This window comes from Ceratotherium simum, chromosome 32 (assembly GCF_057802395.1).
Source record: "Ceratotherium simum simum isolate JZ-2026a chromosome 32, ASM5780239v1, whole genome shotgun sequence".
NCBI lineage: Eukaryota > Metazoa > Chordata > Mammalia > Perissodactyla > Rhinocerotidae > Ceratotherium > Ceratotherium simum.
Genome location: NC_141931.1, coordinates 28,629,326 through 28,638,816, shown reverse-complemented (window position 1 = coordinate 28,638,816; position 9,491 = coordinate 28,629,326). Strand labels below are relative to the sequence as shown.

The 9,491-nt window shown below is 35.3% G+C and overlaps 1 pseudogene; it reads right to left on the bottom strand.

The window, feature by feature from the left end:
• Nucleotides 1-31: 31 nt before the first annotated feature.
• Nucleotides 32-9,491, bottom strand: part of LOC101406969 (aldo-keto reductase family 1 member C23-like) — a 29,733-nt pseudogene continuing 20,273 nt past the window's right edge.

Below are 9,491 nucleotides of genomic sequence, written 5' to 3'. Positions count from 1 at the left end.
TCTGGTAGAAGTCAGAACAAAGATCTCCATGTTAATATTCATCAGAAAATGGATACTCAGGGTGGTCAGCAAAACTAAAATGAGATAGAACAACGCATCATATGGGTTCAATGATTCTGTTTCTAGGATGATAGAGAAGTGATTTCCGTGGAGCTGTCATTAGGGTAAAGTTAAACATTTTATTTCCTGACAGGTTGTGAAGTCTCCCTCTCTTTCTTTCACAAACATGACTTTCCAACAATTAAAAAAAAATAATTAAATTGACTAGTATTCCCTGCCCAAAACTTTATATGCAGAACACACAGAGTCAAATAATAAAATATGTTCCTCTCCCTAGCTACATCTGTCAATAAAGCAGCATGATATCCTATTGTTTCTTATTTCAAATCCTTGGTGGAAGAAGAGATCAATTCTGCCTTGTTTTGCACAGGACAAGTCCAGGCACTCGCTCAGCACTAATAAATACTTTAGGGTGATATAGGTTATTGATAGCAATTTCAGTTCCATTTTTAAATTTATTAATTATTTACTAACTTCCCACCACATACCACATATCGAGTTAGATTCAGAAATTGAAAGGATGTCATGAAAACATTTGGCCCCATCTCCAAAGATCTTACTGAACAGTGAGGAGATTACTAGACAGTAATAACCCAAAATAGACAGTGATAGAAAAATGGTGGCTTATTATTAAAATATCTAATTTATTGGGACAATTACTGATTGTTTACCTCTCTCTCTTTCTCTCTTCATTATTTCCCTATCTTATTCTTCATTTGCCTCTTTATTAATAAATATATTAGCAAGGATAATAATACATCTACCAAGTTTTGAGTATTCACAACTTGCCATTATGCTAATCCCTTTCCATACATTATCATATTTATTACTATTTTGAATTAAAACTCTCACAAGCAAAAGGAATGTACATTCTTCCCTTTCCCTCGCTTAAAATGAAGGTCCTTTCTCAAAATTCCAGAACCTTAGATCATGAAGCAATAGTAAAGATCCTTTGGAGGCTGTAAATTCTCTCCAGTAGTGGTGCTTTTGCCTCCACACTCCTCCTTTGGTTTAAATCTCTCTTCTTGACAACTTTGTCCTCTGCATTGAGATCTCCACATTTCAGAAAACACAAACCAAGAATTCCTATGGACCCCACAAGGCCAACCTTTCTTGAGGGAAATTCAGTGTTTGGGTCCTGAACAAACATGCAATGAAAAGGAAAGGAGAGGTCTGGGAACTTATGATGGAGTTAAAATTGGCAGCATCTCATGAAGATTCCATGAGGGGTTGATGAGCTATCTTGCATGGACCACAAGCTTGATGGAGAAGCCTTTAATCTCACAAAAAATTGAGAATTTGGGAGAAGAGGATGATAAACACAGTTTTGGAAACATTGAATTATGCTACACTGGTGATATCCACAGTCTATGTCCACTAGATTGTTGTAGAAATGGGAGGCCTACATGGACGATGTAGAGTCAGCAATGATATCGAGCTTCTTGGACAGTTATACAGAGTCATGAGGGCAGGATATATGTCTGTAAGTGCAAGCTGACTCCAGTCCACTCAACCTGTTGATGTGTCAGTGAACAAAGCTTTGGAGTGAGTCTGGGATGAGATTCCAGAAAGCATCTGTTTCATCCCTGACTCAAACTGGCCTCTGTCTTCCTGGTATTGAGATACAGTTTAACAATCAACATACATTCATTATCAGAAAATAAACTGAGGCAAATATATTTACCAAAGTCATACGTGAAAACGTCCATATTGAAGATTTTGGTTTAGGTCATCTAGGACATTCATGTCCTCTGAAGTCAACTGGAATTAAAAAACCTATCACAGAAGTGGAAAGATTTTTGTGACTGTTTGGAAAGCATAATTGCCAATCTGGAAAATCTAAGCAAATCAGAATGAATGGTGCACAGGCGATACTCAAAATGTCTTAGAAGTTTTCAAATGTTTTTAAAGATATCAAGCAAAATACTCAAGTGGTAATAAATATCAGGCATAAAATGAAGTAGAAATCCATCCCTAGATATGATATATTGAAACTGTGTAAGACTACAGACAAAGAGGAGATCTTTAAAAGTGCTGAGGGAACAAAGCTGACAGTATTCAAAGAGATAGGGTCAGGTACTTGGAAGATCCAGAATAATCTAGAGAAAAATTTTTAAAACACATAATATAATGTAGTAATTTTGTTGAAGACAGATGGGTTTCTATATCCCATCAATGAACAGTCAGAATGTGAGAAAAATTTTTTCAAGATAATTAAAACCAATGATTGCCCAAATAATAATGATATCATGTTCAAAGGACACAGAAACTGACTTGAAGAGGATGTTACTGTTTAAATGTGGAGCACTTTAAGCAACAAAAAGAATGTTAGTAATGGCTAATATTTTGAACCAAATAAATCCATCAATCCATAATAATACTCCAAGACTGTGAAAGAGCAGTTGGAAAGATAGATAATAGATAGATAGATAGATAGATAGATAGAAGATAGATAGATAGATAGATAGATAGATAGATAGATAGATAGGCAAAATTTCAACAATTTCACAATTGATGAATCTAGGTAAGGCATTTATTGCATTATTCTTTCAACTTTTCAGTACATTTGAAAATCCTCAAAATAAATATTGGGAAAAATATTCAAAAGGATATCAAACTTAGATATTCTTTGTTAGAATAAATCTAACAAAAGTATCATGTAAATTCCTTTCTGGAGAAAGTTATAAAATTTATTAAATATACATGAAGATCACCTAAGTAATTAAAAATTCATATCATAGTCATAGATTGGAAGTCTCAATATTGCAAAGAAGTCAATTTTCTCCAAATTGATCTACTGTTTCAATGCAATATGAAACAGACACTCTTATTTTTTGTGGAAGTTGATAAGTGATACTATATTTTACATAAAAGAACAACTAGCCAAAAAATAGCAATGTCATTCTTAAAGAAGAAAAAGGATTGAAGAAAAAATGTTACCATTCTGAAAAGACTTATTTTCCACTAGGAGATGACAGTACAGAAAAGAAAGCTGCTGAACAGAAGAGAACGGAGAGACTGACTGAGGGACGTTTGATACATGCCATAGAAGACAATGAAAATCTGTGGGAAAATAAGGACATTTGGATTTTCATTTAAGCATATACATCTTGGGGTCCATTTTCACGTCATATTAAAAAATCATCGAATTTTATTGGAGACCCAAATTTGAATGAAAAGACAAAAATGTTTTTGCAAGATTCTCTACCCTTTGAAGCTGGCCTGACCTGTAATTGCACTGGACAACAAAATTTGACATAAGCAGTGGTGAGTCCTTTCTGAGCCTATACATGAAAAGGCATTGCAAGCACCCACTCACTGCCTTGGGGTCATGCCACTGTCATGAGATGAAGAACAGGTTAGTTGGCCTTAGTCTAGCCAACTATATGAAAAATTATATGGAACAGAGTTTATGCACCTCTGACAACAGGCAAATCAACCTCCTAAAGCAAAGCTGCCTGGTTGCTCTGCATTTCACTGCAAATACATGAGAGAGCCCAGCCAAGAACAGAACTGCACTGGGCAATAAAATTTGCCAGAAGCGGTAGTGACAGACTAATTGTCAGGCTAATGGTCAAACAAGAGAATCGTGAGCTAAAAAAATGGCTTTTGTAGGAAAACTCTAATTTGAGTATAACTTGTTATACAGCTATAGCTAACGGTAAAATAATGGTCTCCTACACATAAAAAAAGACAGACAACTTAATGAAAATGGAGAAAGACTTGAACAGGCACTTCACAAAAGTGGAAACTCAAGGAGAATAAATACATGAAAATGAAACTACATTAGTATTCAAGGAAATGCAAACCAAAACCACAGTGATTTGGAGACTGAAGATCACTGCTACTGTCTGAATGTTTGTGTGCCTCCAAAATCATATGTTGGAAACCTAACCCTACCTGTGATGGTATTAGATAGTGGGGCCCTCCAGCCATGATTAGAGCATGACAGTGGATCTCTCTTGAATAAGATTAATGCCCTCATAAAAAAGACCTGAAAAAGACCCTTGCCCATTCTACTCTCTTAAGATACAAAGAGAAGTCATGGCCCAGAAGAGAGCACTCACCCATCATGCTGACAACTTGATCTCAGACTTCTAGCCTCTAGAAGTGTGAGAAATACATTTCTATTGTTCATAAGCAACCTAGTCTGTGATATTTTGTTATAGCAGCCCAAATGGCCTAAGAAAATAACATAATCCAATTCCCTCATTTTAGAATGAAGAAAATGAGATTCACTTGCACAGGGCTACAGAGTACATAGCAGACTTAATGCAGGATCTAAAACCGCTGCTTTCTGTCCAATCCGAATTCCATCCAACCATGCAGCCTCCTCTGTTGCCATAGTAGGAGAAAACTGGTGGGAACACACATAAGGCTTAATGCGTGGGAAATAACAGATAACCATCCTGACCCAAACACATCTTGAGAGCCTTACATAGAAGAACCCATGTGAAAGATATTCTTTAGAAGCCCTGTGCCTACAGCCTCACTCATCACCTGCATGTTCTCTTTGATCCGCTTCTCATTGTAACTCTTGGCCAGGAACACAACCCCACGCTGTAGCTGGTAGCGAAACGTAATCAGTGCTGGAGTTCGCTGGTACTTTTTTGCCATGGCACAAAGAACTGGATCATCCAAGAGAACTGGGGAGCTCTGGTCTACCCTGGAAGGAAATGCAAAAATGCTGAAGATCTGAGACTCAGTATTCAGTTTGTTAGGAGGATTCCCAAACAGACTAAATAGGTCCACTCTAGACCAGTGCTTCTCCAAAGGTGGTCCCTGGACAAGCAGTATCAGTATCATGTGGGATCCCGTTAAGAAGGCATATTCCATGATTTCACCCAGGACCACCTGATTCATAAACTCATGTGTGGCCCTTAGAAGTCTGTGTTTGCACAGCCTTCCAGGTCATTTTGATATATGCTTGAGTTCAGCTCAATGCTTCCAAATTCATGGATCTTTTTCTCTTGTACTTCTCAGTGGCTGTTTTTCTTCTCTGAACAGAACAAGGGTATGAAAGGAGAAAGAAAAAGGAAAAGAATGGGATAGGTTTTATTTTAACTTTTATATAGTATTGATAAAAATTGAGTAGTCCTAAAATGAGAACTGTTCATTTTATTATCTCTTATACTATGCAATATTCCTATAGTAGTTTACAAAAATGATTGTGATTGTAATTGTTTCTATCATGATGAACTTGGGAGTTACATATTATTATCCTGATTTTAGAGATAAAGTAAGTGAGGCTTAGAGAATGTATCACTAAAAATGTGTTAATTAGTTGATAAATATCAAAATCATTATTAATCTTATGTCTTTTGTCTCAATTTTTGGATTAAATATACATTTACAGCAGACATTTGTTATTGATTAATCTACAACCAGACACATGTAATGTAAAAGTATTGACTGGGTGATGAGACTATAAAGGAGAAGGATTCTTTCTGTCCTTCCCCTCTTTTCCCAAGCAAGTTGACAGTTAATTCCAAAAACTGAATATAGTATGATTAAAAATATTTCATTAAAAATGATGTTTTAGATAAACTCTTTGTTTTCTTTTTTTTTTAATTTTTTGTTTATTGCAGTAACATTGGTTTATAACATTGTAAAAATTTCATGTGTACATCATTATACTTCTATTTCTGCATAGATTACATCATGTTCACCCCCCCCATCAAGGGACGAATGGATAAAGAAGATGTGGTATATAAACTCTTTGTTTTCTTCATTACCATCCTCTTATACGTTGGGATCCCAAAGCACTATAGAAAACTAGGACAATATCTTTTGACTTGCAGAAATCCAATAGTTTGCTCTGGTTGAGATAAGGATGACATTCAACCTATAGAATGACAAGACAGAAAAATGTCAGATTATAGGAATGGCAGTATTATATGAAATAGAAAGTTTAAAGGAGAAAAAAGCTGAATAGAAAACTTTTCAGTATTCAATTTAAACTGGCAATATCAATATCAAGTAATAATTTTAAAAAATAATTATTATATCTCTGTTCCCTGAAAGGACAAAAAAAAAAAAAAAAGTGATGTTCCTGAGAACAAGCAACTCTATGGACCAGATCTTGGTTAGTCAATAACCTTGTACACTACAAGGAGACGTGGATAAATCCCGATCTGGAGCAGGAAGAGAACAGTTTGATCCTTGGACATCAAATTGTGCCAGAAAGCAAGAAATTCCTCAAAGACTGAGGAACGGATGTCTAAAGGACAAAAGGATCCGTTTGATGGGGATCCATCAGATGACATTCGGGTATATTTGAGCGTCAAAAGGAATGATGAGTAAAAGCAACTATTACACATAGAGTAAATAAAAATCCATGAGTCTGTAGTGACGAAAGAGCAAAAATAATAGTTCCCACTGATAGTGATTATTACAGTAAGTGTTTTATCATAACATTGATAATTAAACGGAAGGAATCAAGCTTTTACCCTGCCTTCTAGGAATAACCATATTTTATCCTAACTTGGTGAGGGGATGTTGTTTTTACCATAAAACATCAGGTAGGAAAATTAAAAAAGCGTGTTTAAAATTGAAAATGATTCTTTACTAATCCCAATAACTAATTCAGTGTAAAATCATTGATGGCAACTCAAACATTTTGTGAAAATTTGGGGGCAACGTGCCTTCCCCTGATGACAATTATCACCCAACAGGTTGCTAGGTAATTTCAAAGGGGAAAATACACATTTACTTGGCTACCACTAGTTTGATCAAGAAAATAAAACTAACATCTCACATAGTAGGACAACTTGTCATGATGGGCTCCCTACTAGAGAGCAATTTGAGGGACACAGCATGCAAAGAACATTTTCTTGCCAAAAATGTGTAACCTTAATATAATAAGACATTCAGATCTAACTTCTAATTTACAGAAACTTTGAACAGAGAAACAAGTTAATAAACATCACTAGATAACAATTGGATAAATTCAGAATATTCGACATAAACCCATCTGGAGGTCATGGTAAAAAAAAAAAAAGTGGGGGGGATTGAGAAACCATTCCAGGATAAGAGTGCTTAAGAAACATGCATCAAAGTAATATGTGAAACACCATCAGCTTCTGATTTCAGTGGAAGATCTATGAAAGACATTAGGAAGACCATATAGATGATTTAATATTAATTGGACACTAGACAATAATCTTTCTGAGGTCTGTGGGGGTGAATAGTAATATTTACAGCTTACTTAGAAGAGGGTCAGCAAAATATTACATATATCTATGCTGATAGATCCACATATATATATATATATATATATATATATATTTGGCAACATGGCAAAATGTGAAAAATTTTAGATATAGGAGGGAAAACATGGATGTTCTCTATTGTACTCTTAACTTTTCTGAATATCTGAAAATTTTCGTAATAAAAGTTAGGAATAAAACTAATGCTAGAATCACATGAATTTTTTAGCATTTATAATTGAAAATCGATAGTGCTGTATCACTATATCTCAAATTGTTGAGTTTTATAAACCACATTTTCGAACCGAAAATGCCTACTCCTTGACTCCAAGTTATATTTTGAGGACATTATGGTAAATGAAATAAGACAGTCACAGAAGGACAGTACTAGATGATACCAGTTATGTGAGGAACCTAAAATATTCAAAATTGTAGAATCAGCAGAATGGTGGTCGCCAGTGGCTGGGAGGAGGGAGATATCAGGAGCTGCTAATTGTGGGCATGAAGTCTCAATTATGCAAGATGAATAAGTTCTAGAGATCTGCTGTATAACATTATCCCCAAAGTTAATAATATTGTATTATATTGTACACTTAAAAATTTAAGAGGCCAGCCCAGTGGCACAAGTGGTTAAGTGCTCGCACTCCACTGTGGGGGCCAGGGTTCGCCGGTTTGGATCCTGGGCACATACCGACTCACCGCTTGGCAAGCCATGTTGTGGCGGTGTCCCATATAAAGTGGAGGAAGATGGGCATGGATATTAGCCCACGGCCAGTCTTCCTCAGCAAAAAGAGGAGGATTGGCAGATGTTAGCTCAGGGCCCATCTTTCTCACACAAAAAAATATAAATAAATAAAGTGTTAAGTAAAAAAATAACCTGCCAATCAAGAATTCTATATCACACAAAAATGTCCTTCAAAAATGAGGGAGTAATTAAGACAATATCAGATAAAAAAAGCTGAAATAGTTCCTTACCATTAGAAATGCCGTGGGCCAACCCCATGGCTTAGCTTTTAAGTGCATGCACTCCACTACTGGTGGCCCAGGTTAGGATCCCGGGCACGCACCAACGCACTGCATCTCTGGCCATGCTGCGGCCTCATCCCACATACAGCAACTAGAAGGATGTGCACCTATGACATACAGCTATCTACTGGGGCTTTGGGGAAAAAAAAAAAAGGAGGAGGATTGGCAATAGATGTTAGCTCAGAGCCTGACTTCCTCAGCAAAAAGAAAGAGGAGGATTAGCACGGTTGTTAACTCAGAGCTGATCTTCCTCACAAAACAAACAAACAAACAAAAAAAGAAATGCCCTACAAGAAATGTAAAGTGAGTCATTTAGGTTCAAATGAAAGGACACTAGACAGTAATTGAAAGCCATACGAAGATATAAAGACTTCCAGTAAGGTAACTATATGGGCAAACATAAAATCATGTACTTTTGTAATTTTGGTTTGTAACCGCGCTTTTTAATTTCTACAAGATTTAAAATAAGATTGCATAAAATTAATTATGCATCCATGTTAATATGTACACAATGTATAAAGATGAATTTAGTGACATCAATAACATTAATTGGGAGAGTGTATCAGAGCTGTATAGGAGTAGAGTTTTTGCATGGCTTTGCAGTTAAATAGGTATCAATTCAAAATATACCATTATAACTTTACAATGTTATTTGTAATGCCAAGAAAATAACAATAGAATATACACAATTGAAAATGAGAAGAGAATCAAAATATGTCATAACCAAAAATTATCTAAACAAAAAGGAAAATAGCAATGGTGCAAATAAGGAACTTAAGTCATGTAGAAAATAATAAAAATGTAAGTCTTTCTCTATCAGTAGTTACTTTACATGTAAAATAACTCCCTGAATCAAAAGGTATAGACTGGAAGAAAGGATTAAAACAAACAAACAAACAAAACAGAATCCAATATATATTCTCTATAATCTAGTCACTTTGGATCTAAGGACACAAATAGTTTGAAAGAGAAAGATGGTAAAGAATATTCCATGTATATAGTAACCAAAAGAGAGCTGGCATGGCTATACCAGTAACAGATAGAAACAATTTAAGACAAAAATTCTGACAAGAGAGAAAAGGATATTAAATATTGATAAAAGGGTCATTCCAACCAAGAATGTAGAACAATTATAAACATATATATACTGAACATCAGAGCTTCAAAATATATGAAACCCACAATGACAGAATTGAA